The 27628-nt window shown below is 39.4% G+C and overlaps 1 long non-coding RNA gene across 1 annotated transcript in view; it reads left to right on the top strand.

Annotated features, from left to right (window-relative positions):
• Positions 1 to 1002: 1002 nt before the first annotated feature.
• LOC308056313 overlaps positions 1003 to 27628 on the top strand; it is a 34912-nt gene continuing 8286 nt past the window's right edge. Inside the window, exon 1 of the long non-coding RNA XR_013924776.1 lies at positions 1003 to 27533. This is a non-coding gene — a long non-coding RNA (uncharacterized lncRNA). The remainder of the gene's footprint in view (positions 27534 to 27628) is intronic.

Genomic DNA, 27628 nt, shown 5'->3' with positions numbered 1-27628 from the left:
CATTGTCTGTGAAAAACACTTGGGAACAAAATCAAAGAGATGGAAATGTTCCAATCTGTGTATACAAAATAGCCAATATCATTACGTAAAACTTTTGAGTCACGAGTTAGTTATAATTTTGGTTTTAGCTATGTTTTAAACTATGAGTTCTAACCCGGTGTCTTAAAGATAAAAGAAAGTAGTTAACAATCTTGGAAAAGTACACTAATGGAAATTAAAAAGATAAAGGGATTATTCCTTCGGTTTTTTTTTTTCTTACCCCCCCCCCCCTTCATACTACTGTATGAGAGCCTACTGTAACTCTCACTAGGAAGTCTTTACCCCCCTGCTCCCCCAGCCCCATTCCCCTGAGTAAATCTGAGGGCTTTTTGCCTTTTCTCTTTCTAGAAGAGAAAGCAAACCTTAAGAACGGAGGGAAAGCTTACTTGCAAGACAGCTCAACTGCTTGTTGGACTCAGCCATTCTAAACCAGGTCAAGCCATTCTTTTTGGTAAAAGGCACGCAGACAAGAAAAAAGAAACACAAATGTTTTATTTTAGGCAAAATATAGAATGTTCATGGCTTTTGGATAAATGCACATATGTTTAGTTAATTATGTTTATTTTGGGAAGTGACTGCAGCAGCCAATTTTATTTTGGGGCAACAAAAACTCCAGTTGAATAGGCATGTTGCTGATGTCAATCAGAAGAGGTTTTCTCTTGTATTTTGATGAAGTGTCATTTAATCTCATTATAACCTGTACTGAGAGTTTCTAAGAAGTGTTATTTGTCAAGGCAGGCATGTTCAGCTGCTGTGAAAGTGCTGAAATTGGTAGGATCATTAAGGGTTCACTATATGAGGCTTGGGTGGCTGAAGCTTCATGCATAGTGAATATACAATCATAGTGCATGTGCTAATGGATGCCCCCCCCCCCCCCCCCCTTGGTTTGTCTAGCTTAGCAAAAAGGAAAAAAATGAGGACTCTTAACTGAATTAATGCTTTGGATGATGCTGACAACAGACTAGATAAAGTACCACAGTGAGAAGAGGTACCATTTTGACTTGCTAGATGTCATGTTGTAGTACTAAAGAACATTGAAAACATTGTTTATGTGAGGAATGATGCCAATATATTTAAAACTGTTTAGAAGCCCAGTGTATTAGTGGAACTCTTGCAGGGACACTCTCACACCATAAGAAAGTCATTACCATCAGGGAGTTGCAGATGTTTACAGCAATCTCACCATTATCACATGGAGACTCCTGCTGTAAGAGTTTGTGGTGGTATATCTCGGCTACCAAATCTCTGCCAGAGGTTGGTTGCAGCCACAGCAGCAAAAATGGCTCTTAAGTGCTTCAGCCAGTTCATAGCAAAGTCCAGCTGCTCTAGTTTAGGTAGCCAGTGAAAATGGGTTTAAATTAGAACATTCCATGAGAATGGCTTTGTGCTCAGGTTTCTATATAAATACCAAAACAGAATAAAAATACTTTAAGTGTGCAGAGAAGTCATAAATAAGCAAACTTAAGACTTGTCTTACAGAAATGTGTAACGTTTTTGCTTGTGTCTACTGCTTTGGTGGATAGTATTCACCCCAAAAAAAGCCAAGAGAAAAAGCTTATTTGTTTGAACTTTAATCAAAGCCTTTAAAGGTGAAAATGGGTGAAGGCATGATACTTCTGCTTTACAGTGAGTTATACTCATTGAGATCATCATCAGACAGGGAAAGAAGACTGGCCTCCATGAGTCTGCTGCAATAAGGTGGAAGTGTATGTCCTTTACACCAAGATAATTCATGCATCTTGGTTAAATAACACAGGGGAAAAAATTATTTTTTTCTTTTTAATCAGTGAAGACAAACCCTGTGATGATAAAGTGAATCACTGAGATAAGAAACCCTGGAAACTGTCTGTTTTGCTGGTAATCTCTGCAAAAGTCTTCTCATGCCCTATCCATTATATATTGAGAACAGTGCTTTTCCTGAAGTACGTGAATACTAGAGGGAGGAATACTCTTTACCCATCTATTGATCTGCAATGTGTAGTACTGTGCCGTACTCTGTGGAAGTGGTACATCTCAGCCTGGCATGACTGGCAACAAAGTAATTATTAGAGCTGGTTAGAGTTTTTCCTTCCCTTATGGAAGATGTATTTGCTTTCTAATTTAACATTTCTGTTCTAATGCAACTTTCATGAATGTGCTTGGTACTTGTGCACTTTCCCCTCAGCAATTTTTACGGAGTCATACATGCTGATCTAGCTGTCTTCACAGGTTTACAAGATACAGCCTCTTTCAAAGTAGCTTCATTTGTTCTCAAGGTGTGTTTGTGACTGATGTTGAAAAGATAGTATTTGGTTGAGATCTTCTCAAGGTTGAGTGGAGGGGAGTAATTATCTCTTTTGACTAAAGAGCTTTCTGAATCCATTCCAAAATGAAGTCTATGAGAAAGGTGGCTTGCAGTGGCAACATGTTAGTGTTCTTACTTATTTTGCAGTCCTCAAAATTCCAGAATTTGGTTTGATGTCATATTTTAAAAGAGAGGAGAACCACACTGTCTCCTTGTTTTTTTCAGGCTGTCATTTTGCTTCCTAACTAGGTGGTCCCAGTTTTGTGTTTGTGTTTTTGCAAGAGTATTGCTTCACCCTTGATTTTATTTAATTTTGTCATAACAGTTTCTGAGCTTCTCTGCAATTTCTCAACAATATTTTCAGTTTTAATCCTTTCTTCTAAGGTGCTCACCAAATCCCACTAGCTTTTTGTCAGCTGCACATTTTATAAACAAACTAATCACTGAAGCAATATAAAAAGAATATTAAATAGAACCATGCCCAGAACAGATTTCTCTGAGGTTTCCTCAGTTATTAAGCATTCATTCTTGGGTGCTAACCTGTTCTGGCAGCCAGTTATCTTTTTGTATGGTTTTGGTAAGATAATTCTTTTCATAGTTTTGGCTGCTCCTGGTCTGTTAAACTGCCTATTGGAAGTGGTCAAACAACTTTTGCTCAGTGGAGCAAACCCAGAATTCTGAACCAGTGCCAGTAGTTCTTGAAGAGTCCCTTTTGCCAGTTTTCCTGTGGTTAATAGTGCCTCTACTGCAAATGTGAATTTACTCAACTTTAAAGAGTATATAAGTACAAGAAACAGAAGTGAAATGTATGGTGACTTGCTTATTCTAGTGTTCCTGGTACTAGACTTCTGCTCATTACAGGACAGTGGGGGAATACATAAGGAAAACCACTGTAGAAGTTTGATCCTATAAGCACCAAAGGTTGTGAATGTACTGGACTGGGAAAAAAATTATTGTATGATTATGAAAACTATGGTGATTCAATTTAGGCAAAGTGAAAAACAAGTGTAGAGGACCCTTTTGACTTCTTCTGGTAACATTAAACTACAGCCAGGCCACTACTCAAAGAATTACATATATTATAGGATCCATTCTAGCTTGCAGTGTGAGGAAATCTATTTAGGCAATGAATACCAGGGCCTTTGGAAAATGTGACTTGAAGTTGAATTCTGGGTAAGTCACAGTTATGTACCAGGGAGATCTTACAGCTGTTCTGTGTTCCAAACATGATGGTCACAAAACCACAATCACAATAACCTGGATCCTCAGGTTACTGGAATTTGCCATAGCTTGCTCTTTTCTGCTCCATGCACTTTTATTTCCCCTAGTCCAATTTTTGAGCTGTGCTCCTTTCTTTTTACTCACAAGTATTTAACTTTTCACTTTGCAGCTTCTGCATTTTTATAGTTATCTACTTTTTTCATTTGTTATGCTTTTTTCCAGTTCATTTGTTCCTTCATCAGTGCTGTTTATGCCAGTGTTACACATGGTGACTACAAGGTGGAATTATACTACCTAAGGAATACTCCTTTAAATAAGCTACTGCTCACCATAATACAAAATGTAAGAACCATTTATGAGTACTGTCTCCAATTCCTGAAATACAGACTTGACTTTGTCCAGATGGGATCACAATAAGTCTGAATTTGGCCTACATTGCTGCTATCACGAGACTCATCCTTCCTGAATACATGGGGTTTTTCATACTTGTCCCATCTTTTGTGCTATGAAGTTATCTTTGTTCTGGCAATCAGGGGAAAAAAAAAACAAACCCAAAAAAACCACTCACAGACTAAAAGGTAACTGAGTCTCACTCTTTCAGAGAAAAAATAGTGGGGTGTTTTTTTTCTGTTTTCACGGGATTACTTTGAGGTGCTGTGCCTGTTTCATGTGTGTTCAGGTTTGAGACTAAAAAGTTGTGAATCCACAAGAAAAGCACAGGTTATATCAATACAATTCCTTTTTTTCCTTCATCAGTAGAAGATATTTGCAATTCATGAATCATGCCGCTTTTTCCCCCTAATACAATAGCAGCTATCAAATGAAATTATAAAACTTAACAATATGTTCTAAGTCAAACAAGCAAACGCCTATTTTGTATCAAGTAGCAGAATATATTGAGATTACCTCCTACCTGAAGGTGGAACTTTTGAGACAAGTCCAAGAGCTTTTCATTAGCCTTTGTATCTCAGAAATGTATCTTTCTCAAAAATCAGCCCAGTGGGTATGATGGCAAGAAGAAACACAACATTAAAAAAGGGAGGGGAATTGTCAGTTAAGAGAGAATTGTTTCAGTATTTTCTAAAATAAATTTTGTGTGCTAGGGCAGTTTTGTCATGTGTACTTTAACACAATTTCTCCGAGTGATAGCCATCTGCTCACTTATACAGTTTGATCAGAAAGGCCAAAGGCAAATAGCAGCCCGGGGGTATGCAACCTTCTCCAGAGGCTATCGAATGCCTGGGGCCGTTGGGGCCATCTCTGCTGCCATTCAACTTGTAGGATACAGCCTTAAGGTTGTTCTGTTCATGCTTACTTAAGAGTTTGTTGTTAACAGTTATAGATAAGTAGGACTCTGGAGATATTTTTATTTTATATTTATACTTTTTCATCACTGAATTAGGTGAATGAATATGAAATATGGCTGCTTGATAAGGAAGGTATGTGATTTAAGGTGTGGTTTTCATGTTGGCTAGAATATACTGACCTTGTCAATATGCAGACTATTTCTAGTGTAGTGTTCACATTCTGGTTAGGGTATTAGAATAGTTTGCTTCTGCTTAGTTTTGGTCAATTGATCTTGACTAAATCATTCACCATGGGACAGTGTACAGGACACACCTAGATTCAGCTATGCCAATAGAAGACGTAGTCAGCTGTCTATGACTGCTGTTTACAATACTGACTGCTTGCAGTGATCTACTGACATGGCAGTTCACATGACTGCTGTCTAATATGAGAAATTCAGGTTAAGGTAAATAGTGTGAGCCAACCCATCAGATTTTGCCCAAGTAATGTGCTACAGTCTGTGTTTTCAACATACAGAGAATTTAATTCTTCACAAGAAATGTCATAATAGGTGAAGGCAAAATAGCTGAATCCAGTAAAGGACATCATCCATAAATTCATTTTTCATTCACGCAAATGTTTAACAATTAAGTTAAATAATTTTAAATTCACTTGTTCTAAGTTGTCAGGGACATCTCTGTGTCAAAAAGATGCGTGTGCTGCTTTCAGAAACCCTAATGAGTTGTTCAGCCTTTATACATGTTTCCTACTGTATCACATACAAATTCTGCTACCTTAGCTTGCAAGGTTTTGTGTTCACTGTTGCACTGACTTTGCCTGCTGTCTGAGAATTAGAGCCTGTTCACCCTTTTCCATCTTGTTCAGTGACTTGTACGTATTAAACTTAAAAACATTTATGAAATGTTGTTTTAATGCAAGATGTTTTAATCAACCTGAGTCATGTACTTGTGGCAGTCACAATGATGTGCTTGAAAGTTTCAGGGTGTGATAGTGATAATGATACTGTAAAGTTCATCTTCTGCAACAAATGTTAAGTTAGATAGCTGTAATAGCTAAGAGCAGTTAGCCTCAGGCAAAGAAAGTTCTCAGAACAGCTATAGCTACATACTGTCTTAGTACCTCAAAAAATCTAGTGTTTATTAATCTCAGAAATTAGGAATAAATGCAGGAAAAAAGTGGCAGTAGGTGAAATCTAGGCAGGTGAAATCTAGTAGGACTCGGCAATGAAGACTGTTCTCCCTGGATTTGCTAGAGACATCCTATGAGAAATTACTAAGTTCTGCTAGGTTCCACTAGACTGAAATAGTGCTCCTCTTATTACAGCTTTGACACAAATTCTAATAGATTCCTAGAAAATATTTTAATAGGACAATACCCCATGGGTAGGCTTCCTCTCCCATCAGCCACATTACCAACCCTTGATGTAGGGCCAGGAGAAAAGAACGTGTTCCTGGAATCGGTCTGCTGGGTTCTCAAATATTTGTGGAGATAAACTGCTGGCAGAGGCTTGACTGTGCTGTTCCAGTGTAACTTGTGATAGCAGAGGTGTGGACACGGTGCTGCTTCTGAGCCAGAACCATAAAATGGTGATTTTTGCCGTGGGGCTTTGTGGATATCTAGGGATGTGGAACAGGTTGCAGTGCTTTTGCAAAGATGTGGAAGACCACCTTGTTCTCAGGATACGTTGGGGATCTGACTTCACAGAGTTAAATAGCTTTCCAGTTGAGAAGGCATAGGATGGAACTGGGTGTATATGCTTTTAAAAGGCTTAAAAAAGGAAAATTGGTGCACATGCAAGCTTAAAAGGCAAAGTTGTTCCTTAGAATGCTAAAGGGTAGTGGTGTCTGACCCAAAGGAGAACAGAGATTCTTTTACTACCTATTTCATGAAGTCGCCCTGCTCTTTTGTTGAACTGAAAATAAAGTCCACTGAAGAGACTTTACATCACGGTGACTGGGACAGTCCATTGTCCTGGCTGGTGGAAGGCAGAACAGTCTGTGTGTTACTAATGTCTGTAACAGCTGCATTGTGTGCTGCAGTGCTTATGAGTCAGAGCCCCCTACATCTCTTTCCAGGCACTCTTTAATGCTCAGGTGGAATGTAATATATGTGAGACCATTATCACATTCAAAATGTTGCATTCTGGTCCACCTGTTTGATTTTTAGGACTTCTAAAAGCCTTTATCAGTCTGAAAGCTTGTAACTGTCTCAAACATAGATTTAAGTAGCCTCATGATTTTTTTTAAAGACAGAATAAACAGAAGTAATTTTAATGAAAAAAAAACCAAAACAAAAACACCTCATTAGGTTACATTTTTTTTAATGCTTTTTGTGTCTAAAAGAGCAGAATTGGATACTGGTCTTGAACAATATGAAAACAACCCATTTCTGATAAGAAGATAGTCAAGAGGAGTTAATTTCTGTGTAACAGCCTGATATCAATGGTTTTCAAATACTTTTCTTGACTGTTAGCAACTGTCAGGAAACAGAAGTTATTTTCTTCCTTTCGCTTCCTCTAGACTGTGTAAAACATATGCAATTAATTACCAACCCTCCTTGTTTTCTGACAGTTTACCACTTCCTAAAAATGCCTAGGACTTTTCAGTGAAATTAGTCTATTGATGACTTTTTCCTCTGTAAAGCTAGTATAGAATGATGTGCTACATGCAATAACAAAATAAAACAAAGACTTTTAGATGTCAGGTCACTCCCTGGGGCAGGGCAGAGAAATGTAGGAAAAAGTCAATTACCATTTGTTATCGAAGGTAGTTGCTTCTTTAGGGGGTCATAAAGAGTACCTGAAAGTACTTAAAAAATATTACCATAAGATGTTGAGGAGATAGATGCCACAGAATCTTTACATGCTAGTATCTGGGCGACAGTAGGTAAGTTTAAAAGCTCAGAACTTACTTTAATCCTGAACAAATATCAAGGAAAATAGACCATCAGGTGACTGGATTTGTACTGGAGAGGCATTTGTCTAACAGGGTTTTAACTTTAGTACACTTGCTAATTTCAGTAAATATAAAAAGAGGTGCTTTAAAATTTATCTCTATTTAGAAGCTTTTGAAAGTACAGTGATCCCACTCCAGGGAAGACAATGACCTAGATAAACTTATGTTCCTTAATTACAAAGAGGCTGATATTAATATCTTGGAGGATGAAACTGTGTAGGTATGAGCATTATTGACAAGGTAATAGTAACATAACTATGTTAACTATTTTCTGTACTATTTATTGGCCCTTTGTTTACCTCCTATTTAGCAGGACAAATGTATTTTTCAAGGGATGTCAAGGATACAGTCCCTTGCCTCAGTATTGCCTTCCTCTGTTCTGATATGTACTCACAATAACATTAGGGACTATAGCTGGGCACCTTTTGCCCCTGACTGCCATCTGCCTTCTCACTGGACCCAGTGCTGTGAACAAATCATTGAGCAGAGGAAGTGCTCAATGGGTCTTGCAGTCTGGGTGTTGTGGAAGCTACTAAGATGTTTATGAAAAATTACACCTGGATATAAGTGTATGCTGCTGTTTCAGTTCCTGTGTTAGCAGCATTTAAAGCTGTATGCTACACATAGTAACTATATGTAGTATACGGACTGGTAAGCAGCACAGATGCATGATTGTATTAAACTTGGTCAGAAGCCTTTCAAAAAGTACAGAGAAGCTGCCTTTTTCTGGTGAACTTCTGAACCTCCACTAAGACTGGATGCATTGAGAGTGATTAGCAAGGAAGTAAGCAAATTTGTGACTGGGTATATGCAAACAGTCTGAGATAGAAAAATAACAGAAAACCATGCCCACAGTAACAGCATAAGGTCACATTTAAAAGGTATGGAAACCAGTACAGGACTGTTGTGTAAGAGAGCCCCAAGAGCAAGGAAACAAATATAATGTTACCAACAATATGCTGATATATCCCTACTTTTAACAAAATAAAGCAAGCTAGCAACAGTGTCATTGGAGATGCAGTTGTGTAAGGCCTCAAACAGGTATGAAAGATGTGGCAATCTCTAGAAATCTCTTGTAAGGCTTTCATTATGTGGCACCACAGTGAACAAAACTGTTTTGTTTGTACTTGGAAAAGTGCTACATTATTGTTAATAAATCGGGATTTGTGATCACAACCTTCTCTTCTTTGAGATCCTTGCAAAAGGAAAAATTGATTTGAAGTAATTATGAGAGGCGTATCTCTCATCCTTCTTGCAGCTGCTCTTTCCACATCCCTCCTTCTACAGCCAGGTACTGTCCTGTCTATTATGTTTCTAAGAAGGGACTACACTCGCTACTTCTGTCATGGCATAGGACAGGCAAAGGTGGACTTGATACTTTTGTTGCTCATCTTTATTTCCACTGCTACTTTGTATCACCCAGCTTTTTCCTTAGAAGCCAACATTATGTAAGTAGGAGGTAAAACTGACTCTTCAGGTTGTATGGGCTGCTGAAGCAACTGTTCGTTGCTATGTCAGCCCAGACGTAGCAGGTAGTCTGCTGTTCCAAGTCTGCCTACTTTGTCTGGGCCAAAAGCTAGTCCTTCTCACATGCAAGATTCTCAACAGGCTGCATTTTAAAACCTAGGAAAGAGCTAAATTCAGAGTAATCCAAATAGATGTTGCATAACCACGGCTGCTTCTGAAGCCACTACACCAGGTACTTTCCCAAACAGCCCAAGAGCAAAGGTGTGGCACAACTCCTTAAACAGGACAGATCCAAACTGGAAGGCTAACCCTAAAGGTATTGGTAGCATATTAAGTTCTGAAACCGTCCCAGAAGTTAGATGGGAATTATCCACTTGAAACCAATTGGCCATTCAACTTATTCATCAGTGACCTGGACACAGGCACAGAGTGCACCCTCAGCCAGTTTGCTGATGATACTAAACTGGGAGCAGTGGCTGATAGCCCAGCAGGCTGCGCTGCCATCCAGCAGGACCGGGACAGGCTGGAGAGCTGGGTGGAGAGGAACCTCATGAAGTTCAACAAGGGCAAGTGTAGGGTCCTGCACCTGGGGAGGAACAACCTCATGCACCAAGTAGAGGATAGAGGTTGACCTGCTGGAAGGCAGCTCTGCGGAAAAGGATCTGGGAGTTCTAGTGAACAACAAGTTGCCCATGAACCAGCAGTGTGCCCTGGTGGCCAAGACTGTTATCATCCTGTGCATTAGGAGTGTGGCCAGTGGGTTCAGGGAGGTCATCCTCCCTCTCTGCTCTGCCCTAGTGAGTCCAGTTCTGGGCTCCCCAGTTCAAGAGAGACAGGGAATTACTGGAGAGGGTCCAGCGGTATGCTGCAAGGATGATGAGGGGAGTGGAGTGTCTCCCTGATGAGGAAAGGCTGAGAGAGCTGGGCCTCTTTAGCCTGGAGCAGAGAAGACTGAGAGGGGACCTTATCAATGTCTACAAATATCTTCAGGGTGAGTGTCCAGAGGATGGGGCCAGGCTCTTTTCAGTAGTGCCAAGCAACAGGATAAGGGGCAATGGCCACAAACTGAAACACAAAAAGTGAATATGAGGAAGAACTTGTTTACTTTGAAGGTGACAGAGCGCTGCAGCAGGCTGCCCAGAGAGGCTGTGGAGTTTTCATCTAGGAGAACCTGCTTTAGTAAGGGGTTGGACTAGATGATATCCAGAGATCCCTTTCAACCCTGACAAGTCTGTGGCTGGACAGACTTTTAGCTATTCATGTTGCCTGGCAAGTTGGCCTGCACAGCAGACCTGTAAACCTGTGTTTGTCACCACATTATGAATTTTGGAAGAAAGGGATTGGACCATATGCATGCATAAGGCCAACAGCAGCAAGATCTCATTTCAGCCCATGGGCAACTTGACAGTAAAGTTGTTATCAAAACACATGGACTGTTGAGGAATTACCCAAATACACTGCAGACCGTGGGTGTCACTGCTGTGTGGTAGGCAACCACAGAGAATAACATTCACAGTGTGATACCATATTACTCTACCAAATCCAGAGATGCGGCTCCATTACCAGAATTGTTAATATATCCATAGCTGTTCACTGCTCCCTGGTCTTTCACCACCAAAGAAGCAACATTTTGGCCATTCTGAAGAATGAAGGATCCCAATAGAAGATGTTGCTCCTTCTAAGTTAATTTGGGAAGCACATTTGATTGAGCCAGTTCTTTTGCCTCCTCGTGACTGACACAGCTTTTGCTAGTAGCTGGTGTATAACTTCAAAAGTAAATCCTATGTACTATTCCATCTGATAGGTGTTTTTGGAACATCCTGCCTAAGCAAATTCATATGGAAGCAGTTATGATTGTAGTTGATTAGGGATGATCTCAGGGATAAAGTAGACTTTGTAGATATAATACTCCTCTTAACATGCTGTCTTGTCTCATATAGACTTTGTTATTTTCTAGTTAAGGCTGTGGTAAATAATTTTAGGAATAAATATCTTAATACTGCTGTGATTGTGGAGAGGTTACTGCTGAGCTGAGGAGTGAGAAAGTCTACCTTCAGAGAAGGTCTCAAATTTCCATTATTACAAAAGTGCCATTTCCCAGGCAGGGTTATTTAATGTGTAGGTGGGTTGTTTCTTTTACATTCTTGGACAATTTTACTTAAGAAACATTCTGGTTATTAGCAGGCACTGATGAGCAGAGGATTTGTTGTTGAAAGGACTGTGATAGTTACCACAAGCTCTGCAAGCGACCAGTACAACCCACTCAGGAATGAAGATCTACAGCTATATTTGGTTTTGTGTCTGATGACCAGGCTTTGACAGAAAACCTTTGGAAAAACAAAGCAGTGATTTCAAAAATTGGAAATTATATTAGTGTAGATGTGAAACCTTTCCTCCCTTGTTTCTGAATGTACATGTGTGATCTGGCTTTGTCCCTTTTTGGAAATTCCTTCATTTTTAAGTTAAATACCAGCAAATGAATTGCTGCCAAAGCATTCTGGAACCTTACTGTGCATAGCTACCCCATTTTTCTCTTCCTGAGAAATACTGCTTTCATTTCTTTTGTACCTTGGGCTAAAGAAAGCACATTAATTTGCACTGGATGCTAAACTGAATAAGCTGTACCAACACTCCTGTTCAGACCTCTAACACCAGCCTTCTTACTATATATTCCTGGCATGACTCAGCATGCCACGGTGGTGAATTTTCTCCCCCAGTGTTTCCTTATGTCTGCAAGTACACTGTGGAGAATAATATTCTTGTGCTGCAAATGTAATTTGGCCAAGCACCCAAATTCTTGCAAGCTAGAAAATCCCCATTTTGAAAGCACAAACTCAGCATGCAATTTCCCTGAAAGAAAAAATAAACTAGTGGCAGAGATATGGACAGCACACAAAGGTCAACTCTTTATCCTGTGGTCTAACTGGTAGAAATGCTGAATCTTTAGCATGGTGAATTTCCCCTTGCAGCTCAATAGACTGCATTAATTACTTGATGGGAAGAAAAGGGATATTTTGAAGGCATTTTGCAAAACAGCCACAGTTAACAAGAATTACGACAGGTAGGTTTAAAAACTTATGGTTTGAAATTTGGTTTCCATTTAGTGAAAAATTATTTTAAAAACAAGCCTTCCAAGAATAGATAGTGCAAATAAATAGTGACTTATCCTTGTAACAACTTGCTGAGTAACTTCATGGGGTGAAAATGTTTGTAGGGGGGTGTACTTTGATTTCAAATACAAGCAGGGCTTTGTAAAACTCTGCACACAGTGGCTTTGTTTGTGCCTAGAACCTGCTCCAGATGGGTTATATATAAATGGAGTACAAACCTGTACAAAGTAGTACAATGCTGCAGTGACATTATTATGCGATCAACCAACATCTTCAAAGGTTTGTTAAGATACTTCCCAGTTTTCTTTCCAATCCCATAGAAATTCTGCTATCCATCCAATCACAGATTTTTGCATTACAAAGTTATTTTGGTGCTGTCTCCAAAAAGTGCATTACAAATCTGCTGCAGTATTGGACTGTGCTGGTTTTGCCTTGCAGCTGGATTGCTGATTGGGTAAGTCTGTGACTACATCCAGTTCCAGAAGAGACATTTTTTCTTTTTAATTGGTACAGCTCACCATTACTTGCAATCCACTGTCTTCAAGATCCACCGCCCACAACTACTTTTTGGTCAAACTGAAGACTGAAAAGAGGGGACAAAATAGTGGCTGAGTCATTTTTGTTTGTGCCAACCAGTAGCTCATTTGCTGATTGGCCACATGCCTTTGATCTGGATTATATCATACCAGGGAGCTGCTCCAGCTGGCCAGAGATTGGGGATTGCAAGCTGTAGTCAAGGATACCTGCAAAGCACTGGGAGCTGCAGCAAAGAGTATTTGGAGGGAAGGCAAGGGAAAAATAGAGGCAAGGAGCCAATTTCTGATCTCAGCATCACTGATGTCACCAGTGAGAATCTGGTCCACAGTGTGCTGGGCAAGTAAGAATAGAAACAGGTCAGAAGCAAAAATGACAGACAAGCAGAGGTGACAGAGAGGCAATAATTAATCATGTCTCAACTGTAATTTTAATGACTGCTCTGCTTTAACACTTGTAATGCCTCTTACTCAGCCAAAAGCACAAAATTAATAAAATCTTTCCAAGAGACTGGCTTGTCTGTCATAAGCAGCTCCAGCAGTGATTTTCACTGGTGGCACACTTGGCTGCAGATCCATCTGAAGAGCAACATGCACAGCTCTAATAAAGAGGAAAAGGTTTAAATCTGCTCATGCTTCAGGTGAAATCCTATAGTAACAAACTTCCTTACACTTAAGAGCTACTTTCTTATAATGTTCTACATATTTCTAAGGTTGCTTAACTTGCTGGTGCTCTAAAGCTAGGTAAATACCAACAAGCCTTTATTTATTTATTTTTTATTTCTCAAAATTCAACTACATTTTAGAACACTTTCTCCTCAAAAAAGTCCCAAACAAACCCACAGAAAATTACCCTTCCTAAAATATTTTCCTTTGAAAATGCTTGTCTCTTAGAACTCTATTGACAAGTCAAAATAGATGAAAATAAATGTTATGTTTGGTGCAAGGATTTTTTAGTAATTTCACTAGACCATTTGTTCTGAAAGTAGTTTTTCATCTTCCAAAATAAAGAACAGAATGTATGCACAACGAATGCCTCCTCTACCTCCAAATGCTCTCCAACCTAAAAAAAATATTTTTAATGAATTATTTGCTTATAATGACTCTATTCCAAATTCTTTCATTTTACAAACATTTGCCACAGGAAAATGTTTCTGGATAGGTGGACCTGCAGTCACAAAACTAAGGCAAACCCAATAGGTGGTTACATGTGTCTAGATACAGGTAGAGCTAATGTAATTCAATATTAGAAATACATTTCGGTTACTGCCTTTCACTGAAAAGGACATAATTCTCTAAAATAAGGCTTTGGAAGTCTTCATCCATTATTTGAATAGCAGTCTGATTTTCAGAAGTGCTGTGTCTGGAACATCCCCCTGAACTAAGGGAAAGGAGGCATTGCTTCCTGCTCCTGTTGTACAGACACTTGGCCTGATCTAGCAACAACATGTGCTATATTGTTTTTCTGACCGTTGCATTAGAAAGTACTTTTTGCTGGAATTTTTTTGTAAGTGTGAATTTAAAGGAGTCTGTATTTGGCTTGAAGCTGACAAACTTTGTCAAGGTTGAAAAATAACCTTCCACAAAAAGAGCAAAGAAAATCATACTTCCAATTAGTGACACTCTTAGCTGTAACTAAACAGGTACTGCATATTAAAACCATGGACCTACCGTGGCCCCAAGAAACAAAAACATCATCCAAAGTCAACAGTTTCCATTTAAAAGATATTTGCAATTCTTATTTCTAGATGTTTCTGTTGCAGTTTGAATTCTCTTATCCTAGATTGCACTAACCACCCAAATTTGCAAGTGGAAGCAGTTTTATGGCCTCAGATTAGGATTACTTGCAGTATGAAACACTCATCACATTTACAGATTTCTAGCCTGAAGCCTAAATGAAGCAGGTGTATGATTAGAGAATTAACTCAGCTGACTGAGCTTTTCAAAAACTCATCTGAATGTGTAGAATGTAACTCTCCATGTAAGATACAGATTCCATGTTTTAATACTGCTGGATGAGGTCGTTCTCTCTTAAATTGGAAGAAGCTTCAGTGGGAATAGATGCCTATTAAGAAGAGTCACTAAGGGAGTCACAGGGTTGTACAATTCTCTGTCATAGAAGCCAAGTTGTGTTATTCAGCAAATACTTGTGGATAAATTTAGGAAACACCTGTAGTGTTTTGCAACTCAGTTCCAAAGTTGAAGAAATTTTAGAATGTGAGTTGCCTTGCTGTAGTAAATTTGCAAAATACCTTAATGCTATTATTTTTGAAAAATAAATATAATTTAATTTTGCTTTTCACTACCACTACTGTACTTAACATTTCTTCAGTAGAGGTAAATATTTTTTCCCTTTACAGCAGCTGGAGCTGAGTTGTGCTCCATGTCTTTCTGGTATAACTCTCTGAGAACTCATCCGAGTACAACCGTTAGGGACAGAAATTTGCACCAAGTGCTAGTATAAACTCCAGTGTGCCATACATGCAGCCAGTCAACTTCTTACCAAGACAGCTTCTCTACTGGTCCACTAGTGAAGAACCTCCCCACAGTGATCCTCCTAGGAACAGTGATCAGCTTTTTGTTGTATACTCGGTTGTATACTCACTGGGGAATGTAGGTGAAATCCAGGATGTGATTATAAAGTTTCCTTCCTTTCAAGCTTGATTAGCTTTTCTTTATTAAGTCTCAAATGAAAAGTCTATTCATCACCAAGAGAGCATTCTCCATTTTGCTGGAAGAAAGCATCATGGGGTGATCATATGCAGCACACCTCCTCCTTGCTTCCCTCTCAGCAGTTCATCCTCTCCTGTTTTACAGTCCTCATAGCTGCTAGCCTGGAGCTGAAGCCCATTCTGCTTCAATCTGGTTTGCCCAAACCAGATTCTTCTTCACCTGATTCCAAATAAAAATAATCATATTTCAAAGCTGAGTCTACAGTTTCACCCATAAATTGCCAGCATTTGTTAATACAACGGAATGCTTAAGAAGATGCATGTTAATGATGTGGGGCCATAACTCTCAAATGGTCTGGTTTCAGATAAGTGCTTTGAGAAATACTTTCCAGTCTGTTATTAACATCCATTTTATACGCTGCTTATTTGAGAAGATTCTCCTGATATGCAGATTGCAGCCAGGAATAATGAGGACATATCAGGTTGTTAGGAAATGAGATGACGCCTTTGATATGAATGAGAGCAGTGATCATGGTACCACTGACATCATAGTAGTGAGGCTCCTGTAATTTGTAGCAGATCGATTGAGTGCACATTACAGAATACATGCAGATAAGTTCCTTGCATCATACGTAGTAAAGAGAAGAGGCTCTAAAATCCCTAACAAAAACGTTTCTGCTCTGCATTCTGCAATGAAGGATGATATCTAATGAATTTGAAGTATGTATACCTATATATATATTTCTCTGAGGCTAAAATTGTGTTTCACTTGTTAGAAAGATGGAATTTAGCACCATCCAAACAAGTATTTTTATGCAGGCAATGCCTGCTGTTCTCCAAAAGGGTAGTCCAGTTGTTCATAGTATTCTTCTTTCATTCATCTGCTTGTACAGTATTGTCTCACAAATTCTCTAAGAATAAGAGTGAAGAAATGGATACTTCAGACCCATCTTTCTAGTTCATAGAAGTAATAGGAAAGACATGATCCTCTCCCCAAGCAAGAATGTTCTTTGTGCTAGCTTACAAACCACAGTCAGGCAACAGATGTGAAATTGCTTGGTAAAATTCCCATGATTTCTTGGTAAAGTTATGGAAGGGCTGCTTGCTTCTTATTCTTTTGTAAACCAGGCTGATGTAAAAAGAAGTCTCTATAGCTTGAATCAAAGCACAACATTGTTTTAACTTGCCTAGATGCTATACAATTTTAGGAACTGCACTTGTGTAACATGTTGTAGGAACCAATGCCAGTGTTGATATTATGTTAATAACAATATTAGCATAGAATAATAAATTCTAAATGTAATTTATACTTTCTTGCACATTAAAATTATTTGATTCATTGATAGTTCTTCAATCCAGTCACTTAGCCATACCTGTAACTTCTGGTATTTCAGACATTCCTAGGTAACGTGCTGCAAATACTGGAAGCAGTTGGAGTTTAAAAGAAGTGCTGAAATCTGCCTGTTTTAGCCTTCACCATGGTTTGAAGTAAGAGAAGAGCAAAGCACGTTTTAAATGCAAGTAGGAAGTCAAAGATGTTTCTGATATATCACAGGTTTTCATACAGCTTTTTAAACCGTCCAGGAACTGGATTTATATATTAAATATTAATAGCTGAGCTACAAACCCTTTGGTATTTCTGGTTTCTTCACCTTATGGCAGGTTTGGTTGCAGGCAGAAGTTACCTCTTTAGACTGCGTTACAATTTTGGTGGTCCGGCATATTTTGTGTATCATTGAAGTGGTGTAAGGTAGTGCACTGACACAATAAGGCTACTGCTGTTTTCCCTCAATGACATGGAAGTAGTTCTTTAATGTAAATAACGATAATGCTTCACAGCTGGTGTAACAGCCCGTAACAGGTTCACATCTTGTCCAGGAACTGTAATTCCTTTTTCTCCAAAAGTTGGATTTGCAGTCTTCTAAAAGTAATTATATGATGTTGTGCTGTGTGTTTCTCAAAGCTTGAAGATGTCTTTAGAAAAAAACTATTTTTCAGCTTCCAGCTATAACTGTACTTCCAGATACAATCAGAACGTGGTCTATGCTATTTTTCCCTAATCTCTGTCATTTCTTAGCATTTTTCCTGTAACATTTCCCTAAGCATCATGAATGAAGGAGAGAACTGAATATGCCTGAAACAGTAGGTTTTGATCCGCTATACCATTTAGCTTTTTCTGATACGCCTGCCAGTGCACAGGAAAAGCAGGTTTTTATAGCTGTGCACATTTTTTTTTCCTTTTTAGGCTTTATGATTGGAAATGTAACCTGTTATGACTACAGCAAAGAATGCTAATCGGCACGAGTTTGAGTGTTAATGACATTGAGCACCATCTGAATACAAGTTGTTCAGCGAAAATCTCTGAAAAAAGGCAACAGTCATTTTACAAGACTGAGGCTACTGCTCCCACAGTTTCAACTACCAGAAGTACTCCTCTGTGGGTTAGTATCTTTTCTGATAGATTAATGGACCTTACTTAGTTAAAAATCATAGGTTTGAAAATCAGTATGGTAGATAATCAAACTTCTGACAGGATACTATAAAATGAGCACTTTGGTGTCCAAGTAGTACAGTTAGTGAATGATGATGTGCTACTGAGCCCAGACCATTGTTGTTTTTTAAATAAGTAACAGCAGAATGCATACTGCATCAGGAATCAGTCTTCTGTTTTGCACTTCTTGAAACATCCAGACACTGATTCCTTCTTCATGGATGTGAAGGATGCGATATATTTTTTCCATTAATATGTTGACACCTCTCTTTCCTTGGCCACTACATCTTGCCTTAAGAATGTCTGTTAAGTTCTGTACTCCAAGAAGAAGGAAACAAAGATCTTTCTTTCATCACTTTTCCTTCTCATTAGGAAAAGCATGGAACAGACATTTAGTTTTAAGATTTCAGGTTCACAACAGTATTAAGATGCTGGTAATAAGTGTCTGCACGCTTGAGTGCCAAGGCTTGCTTAAGTACAGCATAAATGTAGTAGTGTTTATAAAATATATTTTAAATACTGCAGAACCCTGAAGGCCAGAGCATGAAAAAACATCTGGAAGTAAGAAAAAAGGAAGAAATATTGTGCTCAGAATCTAATGGGGTCCATTCTCTTTTGTGAGAAAGTTGTTGAATGAGTGTCCATGTGCTCAACAATAGACAATGACCACATAAATTAGGCCAGATTCTTAATACTGATAACCAAGGTCAACATTTTTAAAAGTGCAAACTATTAGTCATGGAAATACAGGGCCTAATCTTAGAATCTTTTTCACAAGGAAAGTGTTCTTGGCTATACTAACAGTGCTCACCAGAGTAAATGTACTGAGACCAAATTTTTCTCTAACACTGACTTTGTGCACAGAACTTTTATCACTACTGACTGGCTAACAATGGATTTTGCTTTAGCAGTAGCTGTGGAGGAATCTGGAATTCAGTCATTTTGGTGTCTACTTTTGAAAAAAGAGAGTGGTGGGAGAAAGGGAGCCCTGTTGCCTAAAAAGCAGAAACGTCTGCTGGATTATTAACACATTTTTGGCTGACTTCAGCAGGAGGGCACCTTGTGGCCGACAGGTTCTTCCCCCAGCAATTCAAAACAATGTAGTTAAAGCAAATTTCTCATTTCCAGAGAAGCAACCTAATGAGGCAAAAACTAATTTTAAACATGGGATACCTATCCACAACTTACCAGTGGTAATAACACTCAAACTCACTTGCCGTTGCATTGTTAACCAGAATTTTTACAGCTCCAGTTACATTATTTATAATGTTTCCGTAAGTGATCCATTCATAGATGCTGACAAATCTTTCAAATGGCTCATTTCACCTCTTCAGCCATGAGGGAGGTACCTAGGCTTAGAAGCACAGTTTATTGAGAAGCTCTGGGTGCAAGTTCAAAGCTGACCAGAACTCAGATGTTTCCATTTTCACTGATTAAGGTTTCCCTCCCACAGAGTGATTTAAATTGAGTTGGCAAACTGTGTAGAAGTAGACAAGTAGGCTTTCATCTTAGTTCCATTGTTTTATGGCAGATTGGGTGGTGCTTCGAGGAAGGTGCATGTATAAACAAGCTCTAAGGTAAAACACTGGCAACTCTGCAAGTGCTGAAAATTGGGCATTCATCATGCTGAAGTGCTTCCTCAACAGAGAAAACCAATCCTTGCAGATGCTCATCTCAAAGATTTGCACAAGATGTCTAAGTTTTTTCAAAGGAGAAGTGATACAGGTGCTGGACTTACACTTTCTCTGAAGATTAGCTTGTACCCAGGGAAAATGCAATAGAATGTTTTAACGGGCACTTTCAATAGGCTCTTTAGGTTGGGTTAATTGAAACATGTTCACTAAATTTAGGTGAAACCAAGCCATTTCTCCTTCCCTAGAAATTCTTCACCACTGCTGGGATTATTTTTGCCCCCCCACTCCCCCCCACTTTGAAAAGTGAGAAATTGCTTCATGTACTGTTCAATTTTTTTCTATTGTGAAGTTTCCTTATAGAAAGTATATCCAACTTACAGTGTCTCTCTGATCACATGACATAGTGTGTGTGCTACACCTTGTTTTGCAAGCTAGGCAGGTATTTAATTAACTTTTGAAAATGTTCAACCTTAATATTAACTTTTGTTTCATAGTAAAATTTCACTCACAGATTGGGATAAATATGATATCAACAAGGGTTTTTTCCTCTTTTCATCTTGATTTTTTTAAAATAAGCAAGTATTGCCCTTGTTTTGCAGGTAGGCAGTCAGGATAGAATGGCTAAGTCTTGTAATGTCAAAGTTTAAGCACCTAGAAACTAAATGAAAGCATGCAAACCGTGAGGGTAACAGAACCAGTGTCACTGTGGCTGGTAGGCACTTACAGTAGAGTCAGGTGCAGCAGTTCGCTCAGGGTTGTGTCTGGTTGGTTTTGAGTATCTCCAAGGATGGAGACTACACATCATCTCTGGACAATCTGTTCCAGTGTTTGATCACCCTCACAGTATTTTTTTTTTCTTGTGGTTAAATGGAATGTCTTTTGTTTTGGTTTGTGACCACTGGCTCTTCTCTCTTCATGGAATATTACTGAGAAGAGCATGACTCCATCTTCTTTATTCTCTCCCATTGGGTATTTATGTATATTTATAACCACCACCACACACACCCTTCTTTTGTCCAGTCAGAACAGTCCCAGCTCTCTCAGCTTCTCTTTCTATGAACGGTGCTCCTGTCCCTTCATCATATGTGTGGCCTGTCATTAGACTAACTCCAGGATGTTCATGGTGTCCTAGACTTAGACCAAGCATCTGCATGTGCATTCACCAGTGCTGACCAGAGAGGAAGAATTATGTCCCTTGACGCACTGGCAATACTTTTCCTAGTGCAACCCAATGTACCATTGACTTTTTTTTCCACAAAGGCACATTGCTTGCTCATAGCCAACTTGTTGTTTGCTAGGATCTCTAGCACCTTTTCTGACAAGCTGCTCTGCAGCTGTTCAGCCCCGCTGTGTGTAGCCCCCCTTTGTGGTGGACTCGCATATGTCCATTTTGTACATAGACCCACCCAAGCACATAGGCATCTGAGGTTTTGTTGTAAGGCATTCTAGGTACCTGTCCATGCCTAGGCTGCAGCTGGTTTGGCAGGTCTGAGCACTCTGCTTTCCAGGTCATGCCTGAGCCTGTTTAGAGGTTCTTCAATAAGTGATGCTGTTCCTACAACTCCAAAGGGATGCATCATACACCTGAATGTATATTGCTGTCAATAAATCACCCCAAAAGAGAGTGGCTGTGGTCATTTTCACTCTTAAATATGGCTGGCAGTTGAGGTAACATCTTTTTTTTTTTTTTTTTTTTTTTTTTCCCCCAACAGTATTTGCCCAGCAAACAAGGAACTGGGCTTCCTGGTTTTCAGCATTTTCAGGAAGTTCAAAATCACTGCTTCCAGAGAACCCAAGTTCAAATTAACTCATTTTAATTTTGGGCCAGTATATACATGCTGTTGAACAGCCCTGGCATAATACTTTTAAGACCTCAGCTAGGTTGGATGCTGTTTGCAGGCCTGCAGCAACAAGCTGCCTTTCCAGTGTACCATGGCAGCTGTTACTTTATAAATAGACAGATAGCACCCCAAGACGCTGAGCCATCCTGTTGCCCAGAGCTACTTAAGCTTTGCAAGTTCCTGTAAACATTAGGGATTGCACTAAGCCTGATGTGACCAATAGCAACTCCAGTGACTTCAGAGGCGTTTGTCCCACTGTCACCTTCATGGAAGTTACTATTTCAGTGTCATTAAAGTAATACCCATCAAAGTCAAAGTGCAAATTGCTTGCAGAAGCTTTTGGGTGGAACTTCACTGGACAATTTAAACCTATTTGTCATAGCAATGATAAGTGAACTGAAGATGGGAAATCAATCAAATTTTAGTGTTTTATTAAGATACGAAAGTTGGAAATGTCTCCACTACAGGTAAATCCCTATAGAGAGCTTCCATAGAGACAGATGATCCCATCCAGGAGAGCAGGACCAGGCCATATTAGAAAAACTAATTTCAAGCAATTTACATTTGTTCATTGCAAAAGCAATTTGTCTTAGACCCACTGCATACATGGAGGGATGAGAGGCATTTGTCTTTGTTTTGAAAATGTAACATATCATAACAGTGAAAAGCTTGGGGCTGCCAAAGGGCAGACTGAAAGGACTCATGCATTTGCCAGGTAGGCCAGAGTCAGGATCATCTGCCAGTGGTCAGCTACCGATTTAAAGCATTTGTACTGGGTCTGGCTGGGATGAGAGCATTTTCTCCGTAGAAGCTCCTCTGGTGCTGATAATACACCAATGTTCTAGGTCCTGCTGAACAGCGTTTGCACCGTGTCAAAGCCGCCTCTGCACAGTCTGCCCCCCAGCAAAAAGGCTGGTGTGCACAAGAAGGTGGGAGGGGACACACCAGGCAGATGGCCCAAACTTAGCAAAGAGATTTTCAACGCCATACAGTGTCATGTTCAGCAACAAAACAGAGGGGAGCAAGGTTGAGGTAGGCTGGCTGTCTTTCGCTCAGGAACTGGTGGGGCATTGGTCTAGCATGCATCACTTGCTTTGTTTTGCTTCTTTTATTTCTTCTCATTTACCTGTTTAACTGTTTTTACCTTGACCCATGAGTTTTCTTGGGTTTACTCTTCCTTTTTATCTTTCCCCATACCACTGGGGTTAGTGGTGGGGAAGCGAGCAAGTGTCTGTGTGATGCTTAGTTTCCTGCTGGGGTTAACCCAAAATAGTGTTTTAGTGTAATTCATGTAAATACTAGTTTTCAGGACAGTGCTTTAGATGGGTTTACTTCCAGTGGGAAGTGCCATGCCCATAAAAAGCTGGTTAAGGAAGCAGGAAACATTGTTTATATTATGTTCACTCTCCAAGGATCTGATCTTGCATGAAGAAGCTGTCTGATGTGCTTTCCTTGAAGTCAGTGCAGGTCCACTCTGCATGATCTGACTGTGGGGTCAGGTCCCATACTAGCAAAGGATTAAATATGTGAAGCATAGATACTAAGATAAACATACTGTACTGGGTCAGGCAGGATGGAGTTACTTTTCTTGTAGATGATGCCTTGTTTTTTATTTGTAACTAAAGCAGTGGTGATGATAATACACCAGCATCGTGGCTGTTGCTGCGCAGTACTTGCAAGGTGTCAGGGCTTCCTATTTCCCAGCTCTGCCTCCCCAACAAGTAGGTTGAGGGAGCATAAAAAGTTGAGAGAGGATATAACCAGAACAGCTGACCCAAACTGACCAAAGACATGTCCCATGCCATACAATATCATGATTAGCAATAAAAATGGAAGGGTTGGTTGGGTTTTTTTGGAAGTGGCCATTGCTTGGAGGCTAGCTGGTTATCAGTCTGCTTGCAGGATTTGTCTGTCATTTTCTTACTTCTTCCTCTTTCCTTCATTTATTACACTAATTTTATCTCAATCTCTAAGTTTTCTTGCTTTTGTTCTTCCTATTCTCTCCCCTGTCCCACTGTGGTAATGGGGGTGATTAAGTGGCTGTGGGGCACTGAGCTGCTGACCAGGGTTAACCCACAACACATGTTCTACCTAAAATACTAGTAATCTGTGACACCTGCCAGACAGAACTCACACACAAGCTGATCTTCATTCACACACATGAAGTTACTAATGGCAAAAGTGTTCATTGAAAGAGGCCCCAAAACAGAAAAGAGGCACTGAGCCTTCTGAGAGAGAAGATGGCATGGAGGAGTCCTACAACATTTAGCCAAAACAATTTCGTGGCAACTGGCAAATCTTAGCTTGTGTATCTACAGAATTATTTCTATACAGGTAATTTCTGATACAGGTTTCATTCAGCCATCTGTCAGTAATGATTTCACTCTTTTCTCCCCAGAAAAGTCTTATTCGAAACCTTTGTTGTTGAGTTGTGTGACCAGTGTCTCTGTAATGATAACAACTGTGAGTCTCAAGGACTGATATCTTAAAAGGCACCAAGACATCTATATTGTTAAAGACTTGTAATATTTTATTTCTCCTGGACAGAAAAAACATGTATCAACAACAATGGACAGAACTAACTTGGATTTCAAAAAAAGATTTTCACTATAATTTGTTAGAAAACTTAGAAGTTGAACTTAGGAGGGAAATACTGGAATTTAACTGCTTTTTTCTAGTTCTGTAGAGAACTCAGCAATATCTACATTGCGATACTGCTGTAGTATAGCACTGTATAAGAAGCATTTCTTAGTAACTGCTTACATTAATGTGTTACACAGCCTCTAATACTTTAACCTTGGGTGCCCTATCACAGAAAATTCTTAAATGTAAATATTTCCTACTTGGGAAAGCTGAGATATCACCTTACCCTTATTCTGCTTGAATTAGCGTGTGCTCTAGCCAACATTCTGCCAAACTAGCATTTGAATGCAGATAACACTGGCATATATATGTCAGTAAATAAACATTTTGATGCTATCAAGAAGAGATAGGATATAAACAGTTTACCAAAGACTACGGATAGTAAGCATGGGAAATACCTCTCTGGAGTGGCAGACACAGATCTGTTAATATCAGTGATTACTTCCATATGGTGACTTGGAGTTACTTGGACAAGCCTGCCACTTGTCAGACAGTATTAGATATAATATTGGGACAATGGCACAGTTAAATCACAGGTAAATGAATTATAGCATAAACCAGTGATGCTGCATAGGTTTTGTGATTGCAATCAAGATCAGAATATGCAAAAGCAATCAAGACCAAGGTGGATGTTGTTCAGCAGATCTTGTGCTGGTTTTAATCAGGGGTTCAGAACTGAACTTGGTTACGAACTTGTGATGGTTAGAGTTTTCTGTCTTGACTTACCAAGATAAAAATGATCCATGGCCTCTCACCTGGAAGATGCATCTTCTTCTGTGCCTTCCTATGTCAGCTGAGCTCAGCTGACAAAGTTATATTCAATCTGCTCCAGTTCATAAGAGGTGGAGATGCTGACAAAGAGTTTTCGGCTTTGGTCTCATTTCCCTGTCAGTGGCCTGTAAATCTATAAAATCACATCTTCCTGATTACTTGCTTACTATTTCTCTCCCCTCCCACTCAGTTGTGACATATGATGCTTTTACCAGTCACTCATGATAAAACAGCTTGAGCTGGAAATCAATGCTGGTATAAAAACTCAGAAGAGCAGCTTCAAACCCTCTCTGTTGAAAGCAAATCTATTTTTTTTCTAATGAAGACATATCTGCTTACAGAAGTGATGGATGTGGCACTGTGAAAAGACATAAGCATGTGTTTAACTCTAAGTATGTGCTTAAATCCCCAATCACTCAGTGAGACTTGGAGCATGTGCTCATTTGAGCTGAGGCCTCTATTGCTAATTCTGACAACCTTGAAGAAAGCTACTAAACTGATGATGCGATAGAAGCTGAGATGGCAACAACTTCAAGGATATAATCTTAAAAAGCAGGTATTTCCCCCCTTGCTGTGCTTGTAGATGCAAAAAGAGAACTTGCCTTTCCAGGCTATTTTTATATTTGTTTGTTTATTTATTGTTAGGATGCATGAAAGAGATGGGGAGAATTGCACTAGAAATGTTTTCCATGGTTTTTTTGGCATTTCAGTAGATGTTCATGGACAAGGTTAGTCTGTTGGCAAGTCTGGTAAGAGTATAAGGGAGTCCAATGGAAGAACTTGAATTACCAGGAAAGAGGATCAATGTCTGTCAGATTTCTTCAGGGTTTTGAAGCAATGTTGCATACTTGTGACCATGGCACCACCACAAAGAAGGTACTTCCTCCTCCATGCAAGTTGTTACTGAAAGAACAAGATGAAATACACTTGTTTTCATCATTGCTTCAAATGTAACTGGAGAGTAACTGGCTTCAGGCACTGAAAGCTGGCACTGAAAAGGGAGTAGCATTATGCACTTCGGGCTAAGGTATGTCCATGCTATGAATTAAGCGTAGACTTCATTATTCTTTTTGCCCAGGCATGCTTAGCAAATGCATTTCATTTGTAAGGCAGTGCTAAGATGCCGATTTGGACGAACCTCCACAATACTGGAAGGAAAAAGTGTGAGCCTGCACCATGCATTAGCCTAAGTGACTTGTTTCTTTTACATGATCTGGAATGAACATGTTCATTCTGCAGGCCAGTCCACCTAAAGCTGTACAAAGCTTTAATCTTTCAGACAACAGTGTGTCTTGGAGTCTTGAGTTTTTGCCAGGCTGAGCAACAGCATTGTTCCTGGAAAGAGAACTGCTTGTGTCTGCTGTCTAGCCTGTGCTTCTCCTTCCAGGGTGGGTGAAGCATGGGGGCTGGCTCATGGGCATTCTCGCCCTCTGCACATCCTCCTCCCATCCTCTGCATCTGAATATTACCTGGTCCCTGCCTTGTGATTTTTGTTTTAATCACTACTTCTTGCTCCTTCATCATTCTTGCATCATGCATTGTAAATAGTCAAGACAGGGTTCAAAGATGCAGTGTGAATAAGACATTTATTTTTTTTTTAAATGGTAATAATATAACCTTTTCTGGTGATATCCTTTCTATTACACATTACACAGGGTGACTCATCATTACTGTACACTCACCACATTTCAAGAGGTAATGTGTTGGATCAGACATCACTGACAGTGTGACAAGTGCCTTTGTGACAATTCCTTCTGTATTTACATCACCCACCAGGTGACATATTCTGATAAATTGTCTGCCATGCTAGATTTTCTATCAGCATACTTATGCTTGAGAATGTATTACACTTTTGCTTTATGTGTTACAGCAGTTCATGTAGAACGTACTGGATTAACTTTACCATATCTACCACAGGAAAGGAAAATATTTGTGTGCTGAATATTACTACCTGTAGTTATATTGGTGCATAGTACATTGTTTGTTGTTTCGTGGGTTATTCCCAAAATAAAAGTTACAGTACAGGTAACAAAAGAAAGCTCAAATTGTATGAAGATAACAGTGTAGGTAAGCCCTGCATTCAACAACAAAGAACTGATGAAACACTAATACACTAAGGTTAAACAGCAGGATTAATCTTTTTTTCCTCCATTTGGGGGATGTATGATAAGCTTTCTTGCTATTTCCATTCCATTTTCATTTTCTGCAACCTGGATTGGCTCTGGCATTATCATATTTCAGTTTCTCTCTACTGTTATGCCCATGCCCTTACTAACCCATCATTTTATTTGGCCTCACATTTCAGATGTTAGATGTAAGCTGTGATACCTGTCTTGGCTATCACAATGAATGCATTTGGAAGAGTCACTCACAATGGTTTGTCAATGGCTCTGTCTACCTCTTGAAGAGCAACCTGATGGAATTACCTTCTGTCTGATTTAATTGTTCCCATCACGCTCCCCTCCAGCAACAGTTGTTACAGAAATATAGAAAAGGACTTTTTACATACACACACACACAGAGTACTCCTCAGCTGATGGACAAAGAACACTTTCCTCCCTTCAGGTAAGTTCTAACAAACCTGTGGCAACTGTTTAACTCTGTTAAAGAAGGTGAGTACCCAGTAGCACACATGCAAAACTTTTTGTCTTAATATGATA

The sequence above is a fragment of the Falco punctatus genome (genome assembly GCF_963210335.1).
Source record: "Falco punctatus genome assembly, chromosome: Z".
NCBI classification, from domain to species: Eukaryota; Metazoa; Chordata; class Aves; order Falconiformes; family Falconidae; genus Falco; species Falco punctatus.
Note: the sequence above shows the minus strand (reverse complement) of the source record. Positions and strands in the feature narration are given on the sequence as shown.